The sequence below is a fragment of the Nomascus leucogenys genome, chromosome 9 (assembly GCF_006542625.1).
Source record: "Nomascus leucogenys isolate Asia chromosome 9, Asia_NLE_v1, whole genome shotgun sequence".
In the NCBI taxonomy this organism is placed as follows: Eukaryota; Metazoa; Chordata; class Mammalia; order Primates; family Hylobatidae; genus Nomascus; species Nomascus leucogenys.
This window is the reverse complement of record NC_044389.1, coordinates 70082063-70100838: the sequence shown is the minus strand read 5'-3', so window position 1 is coordinate 70100838 and position 18776 is coordinate 70082063.

The window sequence follows — 18776 nt, the reverse complement described above, 5'->3', positions numbered from 1 at the left end:
AGGGCGAGACTCTGTCTCAAAACAAACAAACGGCTGGGCGTGGTGGCTCACGCCTGTAATCCCAGCACTTTGGGAGGCCGAGGCTGGGAGATCACGAGGTCAGGAGATCGAGACCATCCTGGCTAACATGGTGAAACCCCGTCTCTACTAAAAACACAAAAGATTAGCCGGGTGTGGTAGCACGCAACTGTAGTCCCAGCTAGTTGAGAGGCTGAGGCAGGAGACTTGCTTGAACCAGGGAGGTAGAAGTTGCAGCGAGCCGAGATAGTGCCACTGTACTCCAGCCTGGGTGACAGAGTGAGACTCTGTCTCAAAAACAAAAACAAAACAAAACAAAAAACAACAAAAAAACAAAAAAACCATCAGCCCAGCCCAAATATCCATGATGGATGAGTGATAAATGAAACGTGGTCTGTCCATACAATGGAACAAGATGTAGCCTGAAAAAGGAAGGAAATTCTGACACTTGCTGACATGGGTGAACCTTGAAGACATGCTAAGTGAAAGAAACCAGACACAAAAGGACAAATACGGTATGATTCCATTTACATCAATTACCTGAGATAGTCACATTTATGGAGACAGAAAATAGAAGAATATTTACCAGGCCTTGTGGGGAGCAGGGAATGGGAAGCTTTTTTTTTTTTTTTAATTATACTTTAAGTTCTGGGATACATGTGCAGAACGTGCAGGTCTGTTACATAGGTGTACACATGCCATGGTGGTTTGCTGCACCCATCAACCTATCATCTACATTAGGTATTTCTCCTAATGCTATCCCTCTCCTAGGACCCCCATCCCCTGACAGGCCCTGGTGTGTGATGTTCACCTCCCACTTATGAGTGAGAACATGCAGTGTTTGGTTTTCTGTTCCTGTGTTAGTTTGCTGAGAATGATGGTTTCCAGCTTCATCCATGTCCCTGCAAAGGGCATGAAACTTTTAAAATGAGTACTGAGTTCCAGTTGGGATGATGACAGAGTTCTGGAGACAGTGGTGATGCTTGCACAGCAATGTGCCTGCCTCAGCCTCCCAAAGTGCTGAGATTACAGGCGTGAGCCACTGCACCTGGCCAAAAGATGTACCTTCTGACAAAAAAATTTAAAAAATTAGCCATGACCCAGGTGTGGTGGCTTATGCCTGTAATCCCAGCATTTTGGGAGGCAGAGGCGGGTGGATCACTTGAGGTCAGGAGTTTGAGACCAGCCTGGCCAACATGGGGGAACTCTGTCTCTACTAAAAGTACAAAAATCAGTTAGCCATGGTGGAGTGCACCTGTAATCCCAGCTACTCAGGAGGCTGAGGCAGGAGAATCACTTGAACCCAGGAGGCAGAGGTTGCAATGAGCTGAGATCACGCCACTGCACTCCAGCCTGGGCGACATAGTGAGACTCCATCTAAAAAAAAAAAAAAAAATGAATGAATGTACTTAATGTTCCTGAACTGAACTGTAAAGTTAAAAATGGTTAAAAGGGTACATTTTATGTTATGTATATTTTACCAAAAATTTTTGTTTAAAACCCCCAACCCAGAACTAGTGGAGAGGGTCTGGGAATAAACTACCTTTGTCTGGGCAGCAGATTCTCAGTAGTAATTCCACACTGTGCAGCATGAGGTTTTGGTGGACATCTAGCCTTTCTACCACAGCCGGGAATGGTAAGAGGAAGGCACTGAGTGGGGATCCTCACGCACCCCTACTCAAATAAAATATATCATGGTCAATATTTGCTTTCAATGTTAATAGCCTATTCTTACCTGTTCAGATAAGTTATTTATATAGCTAATATTTACTGAGCCCTTAAAATGCCCTAACCAGTGCTATAAATGTTCTGTATATATTATTTAACCATATGAGGTAGATACTCTTATTGTCTCTACTTTAAGATAAAAGACCTAAGGCACAGAGAAATTCTATAACTAGGCCAAGACTGAATGACATAGCCAGGATTAGACAGACCCACAGTCTAATTCTAGAGTCCATATGCTTAACCACAATGCCATATTGCCTTCTGGGAAGCTGTAGTACATTGTGACTTATTCATGATATATTTGGCTAAGACCGTGGCTTAGCTGTTTTTAATACAAGCTTACACAAAAGAAAAGTTTTAGTTTTCTGTCATTTAGTGTAAGCTATTAGGTGGACCCAGAGAAGAGGCCAGCACTGCTCTGTGGGATCATTTAGGGACCCAAACTCTTTCTACCTTGTTGCTCCACCTTTCTGTAGGGTGTGCCCCTTGTCCACCAGCACACCCCTTGTTCCAGTCCAAAGGAAGTGGGAAAGAGGAAGCGGAGGGCAAGCAGCTTTCTTCTAAGCACAGGTGACCCTTGAACAACAAGGATTGGAACTGCATGTGTCCACTTAGACCACGGATTTTCTTCTGCCTCTACCACCCCTGAGACAGCAAGACTGACCCTTACTGTTCCTCCTCCTCCTCAACCTATTCAACATGAAGATGACTAGGATGAAGACCTTTACAATGATTCACTTCCACTTGAAAAACAGCAAATGTATTTTCTCTTCCTTATTTTCTTAATAACATTTTCTTTTTCCTAGCTTACTTCATTGTAAGAATACAGTATATAACAAATATAATATAGAAAATATGTGTTAATTGTTCATGTTATTAGTAAGGCTTCAGTCAACAGTAGGCTATTAGTAGTTAAGTTTGGAGAGAGTCAAAAGCTATATTTAGATTTTAAACTGTGAGGAGGCTAGCACCCTTAACCCTCTTATTCAAGGGTCCGCTGTACACAACCTGGAATTTGAACACATTTCCACACCAGCCTTAACTTAGTCACATGGTCACACCTAGCTGTGACAAGACCTGGGAATGTAGTGTCTAGCTAGGAAGCCATGTATACATTTGCAATTCAGGGGAGACTTGATATTAGCAATCTGCCATGCATGGGCATCACAGAAAGATCATGTGTCTAATTGTCAGACCACATGTAGTAGCAGGAAACCAAAGATGGATAGTTATTAAAAAGAATGTGTAGAAAAACCAATTTGGAAAATGTCTAGGTCATTTAGAGAATAAGGTGAAAAATAGCCTGTAGAAATGGGTAAGCACAGCTTGGTAGTGGGATGAGCCCTGATTTTGAATTCCAAAATTCTCAGATTCTAAATTTGGCTCTGCCCTTACTAGTGTGTGAGCTTGAGCTATTAACTTCTCTCAACTTCAGTTTCCTCATCTATAAAACAAAATTGACTGCAATACTTACTTTCAGAATGATTTCGGCAAATAATAAGATGAAGCATGTGATGTCTAAAAAATTTTTAAAGTTTAATATTTCCAAAACCAAACTCTCAATATTCTTTCCCGAACCTGTTTTTCTCATAGTCTTCTTTATCACAGTAGTTGGCAACTCCATCTTTCTGAATTCTCCGACTAAAATCCTTGGAGTAATCATTGACTGTCACTCTTCATCTTGATATCTAAACCATCAGCAAATCCTCTCCACCATTCTTGCAAACTATGACCAGAATTCAATCACTTCCCACTATTGGTCCTGCTACTTGCCTGATCCAAATCATTTTGCTCTGCCTGGAAGGTTGCAATAACCTAAGTGTTCTCCTGCTTCTTCCTGTAATACCAGCACATTGAAATACTGGCAGATTGAGAGGCTGAGGCAGGTGGATCACTTGAGCCCAGGACTTTGAAACCAGCCTGGGCAACAAACAGAGTGAGAAGCCTCATCTCTACAAAAAATAAACAAAATTAGCCAAGTGTGGTGGTGCACACCTGAGGTCCTACCTACTCTGGAGGCTAAGGTGGGAGGATCGCTTGAGCCTGGGAGGTAGAGGCTGCAGTGAGCCGAGACTGCACCACCGAAGTTAAGCCTAGGTGACAGAGCAAGACCTTGTCTCAAAAAACAAACAAATGAAAAGACTTATAATGCTTAGGGCCCTTCTGTTTTGTCTCCCTTAGAGTAAAGCCCTTCATAATCTGATCCCTTGTTAACTCTCTGACCTCATCTCTTATTAGTCTCACATTTGTTCAATTCCAGCAGAACCTAGAGATAATAGGTTTTAGAGAAGCAGCTGTGAAATAAGGCTGGGATGCATGTATCATTATAATTCTCTAGCCAAGTGAGACCAAATCCACACCAGGAAAAGAAGGAAAAAGAAGTCTGAAGCATTTCAGTGTCCGAAAGGATTCTTTTGAAAGGACGTAAAGGTATATAGGGAGTAGCTGGGATTACAAGTGCGCCACCACGCCCAGCTAATTTTTGTATTTTTAGTAGAGACGGGGTTTCACCATATTGGCCAGGCTGGTCTCAAACTCCTGACCTCAAGTGATCCACCCACGTTGGCCTCCTAAAGTGCTGGGATTACAGGCGTGAGCCACCGCAACCAGCCTGTTTACTTATTTTGTGGTTCTCTCCTTTCCATGAGAATGTAAGCTCCAAGAGAACAAGCACCCTCCTATTTACCACTGTATCCACAGCACCTGATACAGTGCCTGCCTGCCATTCGATACATATTTCTTGAGTAAATGAATCAAGATAGTTGTGTGGTGTAAGCCACTAGGATGTGAATGATAAAATGGTATTCTATTAGTAACACTGATAACTTTAATAGCACTAATCACTGTAACAGGTAACTCCCTAGATTCTGGTGGTTATAGAATAACATTTTACCATTCACATGAAGTCTGAAACCTTCAACATGGCCATTCAGGGAATTATGCTACTTCCCTATGTCCTCTGGATTCAGGTAGCAGAAGGGAAAAAGGAATGGAGGATCAACATGGAGGCTTTTGTGCTAAGCTTAGAAGTATATAACTTCCTCTTGCACTCCTGGGGACTCAGGCACGTCAGATTTTTGTGTACCTAGGAAGATAATTGTTCTATTCACTATTGTGCTAACTAATCATCCCAAAATTTAGTGGCTTAAAACAATCATTATAATTTGTCTGTCACAGTTTCTGTGGCCCAGGAATTTGGAGAGGGCTCAACTGAATTTTTCTGGCTCATGGTTTCTCATGGATTTGCACAATGACAGCAGCTGCATGGGTCCGGAGCCTGTGGGGACTAGAGCATCTGAGTGCTGCTGGACGGCTCTCCTCATGTAGACTTAGGGAAATAAGTGTTCCCTCCCAGGGGCTAGTTTGAGCTTCCTCACAATATAGCACCTCAGGGCAGTCACACTGCTTACAGAGTGACTTAGGAGTCCCGCAAATGTTTCATCAGACAAGATGAAAATTGTATCACCTTTTTTTTACCTACCCTGGGAAGTCACGTAGCATCATTTCTGCTGTATTCTACTGGCTGAAACTGTCCCCAAAGTCTGCTCACTTTCAAGGAAAGGAGATAGAGCCCCCATCTCTTGATAGATGGAAGCTAAAGCTATATTATAAGAAGAATATGCAGGATGGGTAATATTCTGGTCTTCTCTGGAAAATACAATCTTCCACAAGGAGGAAAGAGATTAGTGATCAAGCAGCTAGTTGCCACACAGAAAGTGCAATAAGTATTTGATGATGCATTTTTGACCTCGCAGAAATGTGGCAAGATTAACAATGTGTTTGCAAATTAGTCTCCTTGCTTTAATTCAGTTCTACAATATTAAATTGAGTTCTATAGCATCCCAGCCTTCCACTACCATGATACAGAGGAATACCAAAACCAAAACAAACTAAAAAAGTCACTACCTTGTAGGAAATTACATTCTATAGAACACTTACCAGCTTACTCCTGTATTTAGCAGATTTGCTATAAGTTTGATGATATGAAAATTTATATCAAGAGGTATTTTACAGAGCTATTAAGAATTGTGTGAAATTTTGTCCATCAGTTCAAAGAAAATGGGGAAAAATGAGGCAATTATTACCTTTAAGAGAAACAGAAACTGTACAATAAATTAGAATTATAATACGTTATCTGGCTCAGCTATAAGCAAAACTTACATAATCATAACAATGAAAACAGTGAATATGGATTTAACCCAAATTGAAATAGAATTATACTGGAGGGAAAAAAAACAGGCAGAGGCCTGTGGAAGGAAGCTAAAATCCTTACCTGTCATACTGGACGTACCAATATACCTCTCAGACCTCCAACTGCAGGGAGCAAAATTGACCAACGGGCCCAGTTGCTGCACTCTGAAATTCACTGCATTCATGCTGCCCGGGGGCTGCTTTCAGCCAATTACTGACAGTGAAACAGATGCTAGGTAAGGCCCATTCCCAGGGGATGGGGATCCCTCCTATGGGTGACTGTGGTTCGAGGACTTTTTAATGGCCTTGCTGACCTTTCCTTAGATGGTGCTGTAGTCTAAGGTGATTCCCCATACCTTTTCTCCTGTCCCCTCTCTCCTGCACTTGGTAAAACCCACATGGCAATCTGGGAACTCTCACAGTCTTCCCCCAGTTCCCTCTCCATGATCTCTACAGGCATTTCTCCTGATACATTTTCCACCTTTGTGTCTGCCTTTTGGAGGATCTAGACTAACACAGAAGTCAACTGATAATATCTAAAATTGATGAATCCAAAGATGGCTGTATATGTCTTTTTTCCTTGAAATAATGCATGTAAATATCCAAAGACATGGCTAAGAGAGGTGAAATGGTGGAGGGCACATATATTTTAAAGTCTTTAGCACTACTTGACTTTTTAATATATATGCACATATTAATTATTTTAAAATAAATTGTTTAAAAAGTGAAAGACCACTGCCTTAGACATTGGCCGCTTTGGTTTATCGAGGGAAATCAAGTTTTATGTAAACTTCATCATCTGTATTCTAGCGGACAATCAGTCTACACAACGACTCCTTTCTTTTTATTTTTGAGGATCAGTGGCAACAGGCTGATTCGTTAAACTCCTTGCAGACAGCTCCTCTCAGAGGGAGCAAAATGATCTGCCATCTAAGCACCTACTCAGATGAAAGCATTACTGACAATGCCTTTGAGTTCTTGTTTCTATGTTTAATATACATAGAAGAATAATTTTTAGAGATGTTGTTTTTTCCCTCCTCTTGTTTTGACTTTAGATAGACAAGCCCCTAGCATTACTTTGTCTTGGGAGATTTTTGCAAATGCTGCCATCACAAGTGGTTTAAATTCTCAAAAATTTCACAGGAACTTTTAAACATAATCTAGGAGGGTATCTTTTCATACTTATAACAAATGTTTTATATACTAGGACAGCTACTGAGGCATTACATTTTAATATCTTAAAATGAAAATAATGCTAATCACCTAGTTCATGATAGTTGAAGAGTATTTTCTATGCTGTGCTCATATCTTTATGAAAAAGCAACCTAATCCGAAATCCTTTGAATTTTTCATTTAAAATGTAGTGGGCAATTCTTGTAAATTGATATATTAAAACATAAACTTACCACCATTCCTCTCATAACACCTCTAAAATATTAATGAAGGAAACTTTAAAAGGTATAAAGTCATAGGATTGAAAAAAAGGCTATAGCAGAGTGATTGCAGAAGAGCAAGAGAGAAAGAGAGAGAGAGAGAGAGAAACTGATAGCTTACTTGATATATAGGTATAACTTAAGAAGAGGTTTACCCTGCTATCAAGACTTATGAATGGGCTGGGTGCCATGGCTCGTGCCTGTAATCCCAGCACTTCGGAACGCCAAGGTGGGAGGATCAAGGCCAGGAGTTTGTGATCAGCCTGGGCAACATAAAGAGACCTCATCTCTACAAAAATTAAAAATTAAAAAATATTAGACGGGTGTGACGGAACGTACCTGTAGTCCCAGCTACTTGTGATGGCGAGGCAGGAGGATTGCTTGAACCCAGGAGTTAAAGGCTACAGTGAGCTATGATCATGCCACTGCACTCCAGCCTTGGCAACAGAGAGAGACTCTGTTTCAAAAAAAAAGGAAGAAAAGAAAAAAAGAGTTATGAATGAATAAAGAATCAGCAGATCAAAAAGAATAAGCTTTTAAAAAGACCATTAACTCGGGAAAAAAATGTACAGAAAAGAAAATATAGGATGATATACGGCTCACTTGTAAATAATGCTTATATAGTCATAAAATGTAAACTGTGAGTGTTTATTAAGTAAAAAAGTCCTGTAGCTATATTGGGAGGATAGAGCATAGAAGATGGCAAGTTTGGAGTGCAGCCTTTTGAAGCGCAAGATGGTTAAATTACAGGAAGCAATGTGGAATACATAAAATTCAAAAAAATAAGAAATAGTATGAACATGTTATTAGACATTTGGAAATAAATACCTGAAGACCTAGTTGAAGCAAGTAAACGTTTATTCTGAGAAGAATGATGGTGGGGATGAATGTGGCAGGGGATACTGGTTTTCATTAAAAGCCTTGTTAAACCTTTATGATTTTTTAATCTGAGTTCATGTATTTCTCTGATAAAAGTTTAAACTATAAAAAGATAGATGGTTAGAAATTGATACTACTTAGTGCACTTGTCAAATAGAAAATATAAAGATATGAAAAGAATTGCTCACCACATCTGTTTTATTCAACAAAGACAAAGGAAGAGGGGGGCAGGAGGGAGGGGGAGAAGGGAACTGTTCTCGTTAGTGCGGGCGCCCTTGTCAATCTGCATCTGAAGGAGGAAGAAAGAAATAAGTCACCCGTGAAAATAAGTACTAGTCCATGACCCTGGAACAAAAAGAAATCAGGAAGGGCCTAAAGCGATTTAGGCAGTGAGTCTACAGTCAATCATTAAATAGGCCGAAAGTTCTGATCTGCCGCCTGTTCACCATTTCTAACTTTCTTGAAAGTCATGTTTGGAAGGCAGCTCTTGAGTCCTGTGGCAGTAGGATCCTAGTCACATTATTTTTCCTTCCTAGGAAGTAATACAAAATTCAGTGTCAAAGGAAGTAAAAGGAAACTGTTAAATATTTGTCAAGTATTGAAAACAGAGAGTGTGTGTGTATGTGTGCAAGCACTAAACAGAATGTCTTTGATGTGGTAATTTTTATTATATTATTATATAAACCTTGGGCAAATGTGAAGTCCCATCTGGGATAGATTTAATACCAGACCAGGAAAATAGCTCAGTAAATTCCCTAAGCATTTGGAAGAAAAAAGTATTCCTTAAATCCCTTCATTTAAATCTTCACAAAATTAGTAAAACACAATGATTCTCCAAGAAAGAGAAATAATGGGATAAACAAAAGGACAGAACCTCCTTTGCTGCCCTCAAAGATTGATAATACAATAAAGATGAAAAAAATGTATTACCTTATATTCCATTCTTGGCTGTGCACTCCATTAATGGTTTGTTCTCGTTTCACTTACTAAAATCGTGCTTAATAATGTGTATCGAATGGAAATTTTCTTTCAAAGGACATGCAATGTCCTCTACTGGAACGTGTGAGACCTTCAGGGCTTCCAACTGCCTTTGTAGCAAAGAAGGAAAAATAGCAATGATGATTAAATACACTTTTTCCTTCTTCTCCTTCCTCCTCTTCTTCCTTTTCCTCTTCCTTCTCCTTTTCCCTTTCTTCCTCTTCCTTCTTTTCTTTCTTTTTTTTTTTTTTTGAGAGACAGGGTCTTGCCATGTTGTCCAGGCTGGTCTTGAACTCCTGGCCTCAAGCAATCCTCCAGCCCCAGCCTCCCAAAGTGCTGAGATTACAGGCATGAGCCACTGCACCTGGCCTCCTCTTTCTTTTCAATCTCGTTAAACAAAGGATAAGTAGATAAACAGGAATAAGAAGGAGAAGGGAGATGGAGAGGAAAGAAGCCTGGGAGTATGTCAGCTTTGGTTTACACTGCAATAAAGAAAAAGCAGTTAATTACTAGAGCTGAGATTCTTCATCAAATTAGTCTTAAAGAAAGGAGATGCAAATAGAAAGCATTAAGAATTCAGCATTATTTGGGTCAAGGATAAAGTATTCCTCCGTCTCAGGAGGCTGTAAAAATTATTCTAGTTTGTGCTATTTGAAGCTATTTGGCAAAATCGACTAAAAATGAAAGAGTACAAAACTAAAGATGAAATATTACTTCTGCCCCAAATATGGCACTTAGTAGTTCCTGCCATAGCAGGACCTTTCATAATCTGTTTTTCTAGTGTAACAAAGTGGGATAATTGAGTTAGCCAGAATTCCCTTCAGGGAGAGTGCTGTATTTTACAGAGGAAATGCCTTGCCAAACGTGTATGTGTTAGAAGCTGAGAAATTGATAGGGCATGAATGTAGGTAGACAAGAGGGTGGATTTTCTGGTAGTTTCAAAAGAGGGAGAGAGGGGGAAAGAGGAATAAAAGGGAATGGGATGGTGGAAGCAGGATAATGAAAGCCTTACAACGTGACCCCTCTCCGACACTGCCAGCACCATTCTTCATGAAGATCTATGGGAAAAAATTACAAAACTTTTGGACTCAGTGAGTAGAAAATGATGAACATACAGATTTCACCCCAAGGATATCACGAGGTTGATCAGAGATCGTCTGAAAGGAAGGAGAATGGTGAAGGCAGAGAGAAGCATGAGGAATCAGGAGGACATTGGACAAAGCCTTCACATGATTTTAGAGGTTTGTTTGTTTGTTTGTTTTTGAGACAGAGTCTCACTCTGTTCCCATGCTGGAGTACAATGGCTCAATCTCAGCTCACTGCAACCTCCACCTCCCAGGTTCAAGTAATTCTCCTGCCTCAGCCTCCTTAGTAGCTGGGATTATAGGCACACGCCACCACGCCCGGCTAATTTTTGTATTTTCAGTAGTTTCACCATGTTGGCCAGGCTAGTCTCCAACTCATGACCTCAGGTGATCCACCCACCTTGGCCTCCCAAAGTGCTGGGATTACAGGCATGAGCCACTGCACCCAGCCGGTTTCAGGGTTTTGAGCCAAGTTTAGCCAATTATTTGAGGGACCTGGTGTACAAATGACATATAGGCAACAAGTATTTTGTTTTGTGATTTTGTTTCTAAACTTATCTAGGTTGCTTTGAACTAAGGTGGAAAAGTTTAGTAAGTAAATTCGATCTTATTGGATCTCAGATGGTACTATCATTCTAGAACCAGGTAGGCCCCTTGCTCTATTAATTTAATGCTATTTAATCACTGTTGCTATTTTTCCTCCTCTGCTACAAAAGCAGTCTGACTCCAGGTGAAGGAAGGGGAATAGACTAGCACAGCATGATCTGTGAGGGCCTATGGAATTCAATATCAATGTCACAGGGAAATTAGGAAAACTATTGAGACAGTGATTATAGACCTGGGAATGGAGAGGTGGGGTTAAGGGAGACACAATTTCAGAGAGAGCATTTCCTACAGAGAGCCGATCGTACTCCATGTTAGATGGTGAAGATGCTTCCCGGAATGCAAAAATTCAAGAAACTCCTGATGATCCAGCAGGCTGGACATCGATCTTCAGCCCAGCCCTTATCCTGCTTTACCTATCTAAAAATGGTTCTGTAATGACTAAATGGCCTCTGTGGGGCTGTTGATCATGCAGGTATAGGGAACCCTTGTGTAGGCTGCACATCCCCAGTAACTAGAGACACATTTGAAAAGAGTGGGGATGAGAGAAGAGGATTTGGGATTGTGAGTAGAACATATCACTGACATAGAGAAAGGATGGCAATTAATATAAATCGTGCAGGGTCTGGTGTTAGGAATTGGCATGGCCTCAAAGGCACCAATGTATTTGTCTTGGTAGCAAAATGCTTACCAGAGCTCAAAAGTAAATTGCCACAACTCATATGCCGATGTTTTGGCTGTGCCCAAACAGGAATTTGAAAAGACCTTCACATTTGTGTTAATATTCAAAGGACTTTTGCCATCCGAAAAGCAACAAGGTAGCAAGGAATATAATTTGGAAAATAAGACCAGCTGGAGGATGTTGGACTCTCATAGCAATTTAAGAAAAAAGATTACTGTTAAAAGTCAAGTTCAAGGGCCTCCCACTGACCATCACTCTTCCCCTACAGTGAAAAGCTGTATCATTTTAGACTTCAAAGCAAATACAGGAATAAATTTCTCCCCCAAGTACACCCCAGACCCTAATGACTAATTCTCCATCCATGAATTAATGTCTTTCTGACCAATAAATATCTGAAATTCTATGTAGTGTTCTGGTACACAAGGCATTTGCATAAGAAATCCCTCATCTTCCCAAATTTGGTTCTTAATTCTATATATATTTGGCAAACTGTGGTCTCTACCTCTAGTCTCTGGCCCTTGGTCCTGGAACCAGGACATTGCTTACTTTGCACAGCTCTCTGGCAGAAGCAGCTCCTATTGCCTTAGGTGGGGACTCCATACCCTTGTTCCTAGACCCAAGATGCACGGAGAGAACATCCAGATGTTTACCCAAATATATATGGCCTTAGAGGCCCAAATAGCAACGTTAAATAAACATAAGCAATATGCAAGGCATAACAGATCTTTCTCCAAAGTTCCAACACCTAAAAAGACAAAAATCCAAGAAGTATACCTCAAACAAGAATACAGGGTACTAAATATTCTAGAATAGTCCCAATATGTTCCTGGCAAGTATAATTATTTGAATCCTAGTCTCTTCTAATTTTTTTCTATTTTTGAAATAGTTTCAGGATCATTTCCAAAGGGTCCCTGCTATGTGCTGGTCAGATAGAAGGGGGAAAATGGAAGCTGCCTTCATAAGCAAATTACAAAATTGCTATACTTCAATCAGCTAAAAAAGCAGTGCTCTGAAAATTTCCTGACTTGCCTGACAGTTTTAAGTTTTATTATGTAGAGAAGGTGTCCAGGGAAATTGCTACTGTGTGGTAAACTCTGACCATTGGGGAGGAATTTGTTGGTGAAGTGAAAATGACAAGCATCTTGGGAGAAAGCTACATGTCAGAATCAGGTATGTTCAGTATGAAGAAGTAAGGACTCGTGCAACACACGATTGCCGACTGCTGTCTTCAAGTATTTGAAGAGCATCCATGTGGAAGAGAGGTTTCAATTGTTTTATTTATGCCTAAGTAAAACTAGGTCTGATGAATTGAAACTGCAGGGTGATAGATTTCAGTTATCCTAAAGAAATCAGTTTCAAAAATCGTCAGTACTATTAAAAGCTTTGACAACTATAAGGCAAGCTTTCAGCATAAGTGAGGGAAGTAGTTATAATGAACAGGATGAAGATGTCCCAGGGGAAATTACAATGGCAAAAATCTTTACAGTAAAGCAACTCTCAGAGATGTCTCACAACATTGGAAGCACAAAAGAGAAAATGTTGTAAGCTGATCAAAGCTTAGAAGAGTATGAGAACTAGCCAAGGCATCGAAAAGATGCTCCCTTGGCCAGGTGCAGTGGCTCACTCCTATAATTCTAACAGTATCAGGAGGCAGAGGAAGGAGGATTGCTTGAAGCCAGGAGTTCAAGACCAGCATGTGCAATAAAGTAAGACCTTGTCCCTACAAAAAAAAAATTTTTTTTAATTAGCTGGGCATGGTAGCACACTTGTAGTTCCAGCTACTTGGAAGGCTGAGGCAGGAGGATTGCTTGAGCCCAGGAGTTCAAGGCTGCAGTAGGCTATGATCGAGCCACGGCACATCAACCTGGGTGACAGAGCTAGACATTGTCTCTAAAAAAAAAAAAAGAAAGAAAAAGTTACTCTCTCCATGTCATAAATTATGTAACAGGAAGAAGGCAAACACTATTTAAACTACTTGTGATAAGTTTATTTTATAATTAAAGCATTTTAATTCTCAAGGTATCTAATGTTTCAAATTACAGTGGACTAAATAAATACCAGTTTTACTATTTTTAAATTTCCTATACATTCAAACTAACAATAAGACAGTCGTGTGTTTTTTTCTTTTAAGACAAGGTCTCTCTCTGTTGCCCAGGCTGGACTGTAGTGGCACCATCACAGCTCACTGCAGCCTCAACCTCCTAAGCTCAAGGTGTTCCTCCCACCTCAGCCTCCTAAGCAGCTGGAACTACATACAGGCATGTGCCTCCACACCTGGCTGATTTTTTATTTTTGTAGAGATGAGCTCTCACTATGTTGCCCAGGCTGGTCTCAAACTCCTGGGCTCAAGTGATCTTCCCACCTCAACTCCCAAAGTGCTAGGATTATAAGTGTGAGCCACTGTTGCCGAAACACCAGGGGTTTGGTCTAAGTCCTGCTGCTCATTGCACAGAAAGCCAATCACTCAGACAACAAGTATTGCCAAGGAAGAAGGCTTTAATCAGGTGCTGCAGCTGAAGAGATGGGAGCTCAATCTCAAATCCATCTCCCTGACTGACTAAAAGTAGGAGTTTATACAGCAGGGAAGAAATGTAACAATGTGTAAGAAAACAAGACCTAGGGAGGGGCAAGGAGGCATCTGGTAAGGGGATCTGGTGAGTTTCAGTTCTCTGATACCTTTGTTGAGTAACCTGAAGGTTGTTTCCTGAGGAAGAAATTCATATACAACAAATACAAGTTCCACGCTTTAACAGCAGAAGGGTCAATCAACTGTCTATGGAACTATTGGGCTGGTTTCACCACCATGCTCAGCTTGTTTTTAATGTTTTTTTGTTTGTTTGTTTGTTTGTTTTGAGACGGAGTCTCACTCTGTCGCCCAGGCTGGAGTGCAGTGGTGCAATCTCAGCTCACTGCAAGCTCCATCTCCCGGGTTCACGCCATTCTCCTGACTCAGCCTCTCTGAGTAGCTGGGACTACAGGCACCCACCACCACGCCTGGCTAATTTTTTTTGTATTTTTAGTAGAGACAGGGTTTCACCATGGTCTCGATCTCCTGACCTCGTGATCCGCCCGTCTCGGCCTCCCAGAGTGCTGGAATTACAAGCATGAGCCACCGCGTCTGGCCTGTTTTTAATGTTTTGACAAAAGATCACAGAACAATTGTAATTTTTATCTTTGTTTATTAAGATTGCTTTTCATAGTTTCAGCCTGCATAGTTATTATTATTATTATCTGAGGTGGAGTTTTGCTCTGTTGTCCAGGCTGGAGTGCAGTGACTCCATCTCGGCTCACTGCAACCTCTGCCTCCCAGGTTCAAGCAATTCTCTTGCCTCAGCCTCCTGAGTAGCTGGGACTACAGGCATGCACCACCATGCTCAGCTAATTTTTTTGCATTTTTAGTAGAGACGGGGTTTCACCATGTTGGTCAGGCTGGTCTCAAACTTCTGATCTCAAATGATCTGCGCACCTCAGCCTCCCAAAGTGCTGGGATTATAGATGTGAGCCACTGCACCTGGCCACATTTTTATGGTCCCATATAATGCACAAAGTAATGACTGCCTGTTTGAGAAATTCCTTGTCAGTCAATAAGATTATTTTTTACAGTTACTAGATTTGAAATTATTATGAGTATAGTAACTGTAATTAGAAAACAAAGAATTAGATGTTAGAAAAACAAACTGAGTTTTAAATAGTAAAAGTATTTTTTAATTAGAGCTAATCGCATGTTTTGTTTTGTTTTGTTTTAAAGGATTAAACTGCTTCGGCATCTAGTAAACCACTCCCAGAAGGGAAAATGGAGACATGCTTTTCCCTAAATACTACTTCAGAGCCAATAATAAAGGTGCATATTGAACAGGTGGATCTTCATCAAGAATGAAAGCTGTCTGCTTCAAAGTGAAAGCTGTCTGCTTCAAAGTAAAATCTGTCACAGTCTCACCTAAAAGGAAAAGTTTCCAATTTTAAAAGCATGCCAGTACATTTGAAGGTGGGGCTCACTACCAGTCTTGGAACCAGCATATTTTCTTTGTATTGGTCCCTCTGATCATCTGAGCTGAAGAAATAAAAAAACACAAAAAAACAAAGATTAATTCTTCTGTTACTTTCCTATGCCCTTATGTTCCAGTTGGAAAATGCCGGTAAAGGCATTAGGGCTGAACGCCAGATTATGTGTCTAATAAAACAAGTTCACATAAAAAAAAAAAAATCTTGTAAAGATAAATGACTAAATCTTAGCTCCCCCACCCCTGCCTGCAACTAAATGGATCAAAATAAAGATCCATTTGGAGAAAAAGAACAAGAAGTACGAGAAACAATGAAAATGCAAAATTGGGCCCCATATGAATATATGTCACAGGTATTTCTTCTGAGACTCACTTCATACTAAGTTACCCTAAAAATGTAAATATGGACTTGTTTTAAGGTATGGTAATCAAAAAACTGTTATTGTTATTTATTGAACAAATAACATATATAGTTTTACTATCTGCCAGGCACTGTTCTAAACATTTTATAAATATCAGCTCAAGTGATCCTTGGGCCTGATCCTCCTGGGTTTCTGGGATTACAGAAACTCTGGGATGAGCCACTATGCCCAGCTTCCTTCTTTATTTATTTATTTATTTATTACGTTTATTTAGAAAACCTAGGTTAGGCCCAGTGCAGTGGCTCACACCTGTAATCCCAGCACTTTGGGAGGCTAAGGCAGGCAGATCACCTGAGGTCAGGAGTTCAAGACTAGCCTGACCAACATGGAGAAACCCTGTTTCTACTAAAAATGCAAAATTAGCCGGGCGTGGGGGAGCATGCCTGTAATCCCAGCTACTCGGGTGGCTGAGGCAGGAGAATTGCTTGAACCAGGCAGGCGGAGGTTGCAGTGATTCAAGATTGCACCACTGCACTCCAGCCTAGGCAACAAAAGTGAAACTCGGTCCCCCATCCCCCCCAAAAAAAAAGAAAGAAAAAAGAAAGGAAAAGAAAACTGAGGTTAAAAGAGATTAAGTAACTTGTTAAAAGTGTCACAGCCAATAAGGTGTGGAGCCTGGACTCAGGGCCGGGTTGATTTTATTCCAAAGATAATTCTTTTGTCCACAGTTCTATACTGTTCTATATAATTTTCCAAGATGAGTTATTTCCTTACAAGGATATTCAAAGGAAGAGTCCGGGGAACAGCAGAAGCCACATGCTGTCTTACAGAGAAAATTCTTGCTCTGGAAGACGACAAGCCACATGGATACCTCATGACTAACCTTTTATCATCAACAAGTCATTCATGGGTGCCCAACTAGAATAAATACTACATAATAAAAATTTAAATGGAAGTTTAAAAATCAAACTATAATGCAAACATCCCCTCTAAGGTATCAATTGTCACTAATATTTTGTAGCTACTGCAGACCATTTCTCAGAAAAAAACATTCAGACACTTTACAAATACTTTATGCTAGTCTTTTCCAAAATGCTTATGCTGCTGCCCTTTCCAAAATAATTACACGTTTTAGATCCTAAAACGTGTCAACAGTCCCAGTCATAGTTTCCAGTACCACACATTTCTCATTATTTCTGTTTTCCTCTACCATTTCTCATTATCAGTGAATGAAGAGAACACTTCATTTCAAAAATTATGCCATGTACTCTTTGAAGCATCATTTCCTTTGAAAAAGATATGTAAAAATAAAGCAAAAAGAGACAGTGTATATAAAAATTAATTTTAGATACAATGATGCTTTTTCAAGACAGATTAACTCTCAGAATGTGAGCGTCATTGTACATGTTCATTTATAAATTGTCTATTTTATAGTAAATGACTTAAATAATGACTCTCCATATACATATTTTTCTTTTCCTAAAGAATTCTTGGCCAAGTGCAGTGGCTCACACCTGTAATCCCAGCACTTTGGGAGGCCAAGGCAGGTGGATCACTTGAGGTCAGGAGTTTGAGACCAGCTTGGCCAACATGGTGAAACCCCATCTCTACTAAAAATAGAAAAATTAGCTGGGCATGATGGTGGGCACCTGTAATCCCAGCTACCTGGGAGACTGAGGCAAGGAGAATCACTTTAACTCAGGAGGCGGAGGCTGTACTGAGCCAAGATCACGCCACTGCGCTCCAGCCTGGGCGATAGAGTGAGACTCTGTCAAAAAAAAAAAAAGAAAGAAAGAAAGAAAAGAAAGAAGGGAGGGAGGGAGGGAGGAAGGAAGGAAGGAAGGAAGGAAGGAAGGAAGGAAGGAAGGAAGGAAAGAAAGAAAAAAGAAAAGGAAAAGAAACGAAAAGAGAATGCTTGAGGCATAGATTTTATTTTTTTTAGAATCCCAGTGGTTCCCAAGCAACTCATATGGTCTCATGGTGGAGGGAGGAAGATAGGATTGCCTATTTTATCTTATTCCCTCCTCAGCAGTTACAAAGTGATCAAAAAATGGAGTAGTAACTTTTGAAAAGTAAAAGTTCCATTCATTTTGGGACAGCTTGTTTGATTATGATCTTTTTACATGAACTTTACCTGTTCCATTGAGAATTTATCAAAACATATGGAGCCACTGCATGTCTATAGTTCCAGCTACTCAGGAGACTGAGGAAGGAGGATTGTTTCAGTCTAGGAGTTGGAAGCTACAGTGACCTATGATTGTACCTGTGACTAGCCATTGCACTCCAGCATGGGCAACATAGCAAGACCCTGTCTCAAAAAAAAACCAAAATAAAACATATACATATGTAAGAAACCTGTTTGAAAATGGGATATTTTACTATATTGCCAAATTAACCATAAGGCTAATCAGTTACCATAAGGCTTAGTTGGTTTTGTGTTGCTATTACAGAATACCACAGATTGGGTAAGTTTATAAGAAACAGATCTATTTCTTACAGTTCTGGAGTCCGGGAAGTCCAAGATTGAGGGGCTGCATCTGGTGAGGGCCTTCTTGCTCCATCATCCCATGGTGGAAGGCAGAAGGGCCAGGGAAAGAGAGAGAGATAGACAGAGGGTGAGGGGGGAGGGAGATGAACTCATTATTTTATCAAGAACCTACTCCCATGATGACTAACTCACTCCTGTGATAACAGCATTAATCCTCTTAAAGATCTTCTCTTTTAACACTGTTGCACTGGAAACTAAGTTTCCAACACATGAACTTTGGGGGACACATTCAAACCATAGCAGCATCTATTCACTAATTCATCACTCC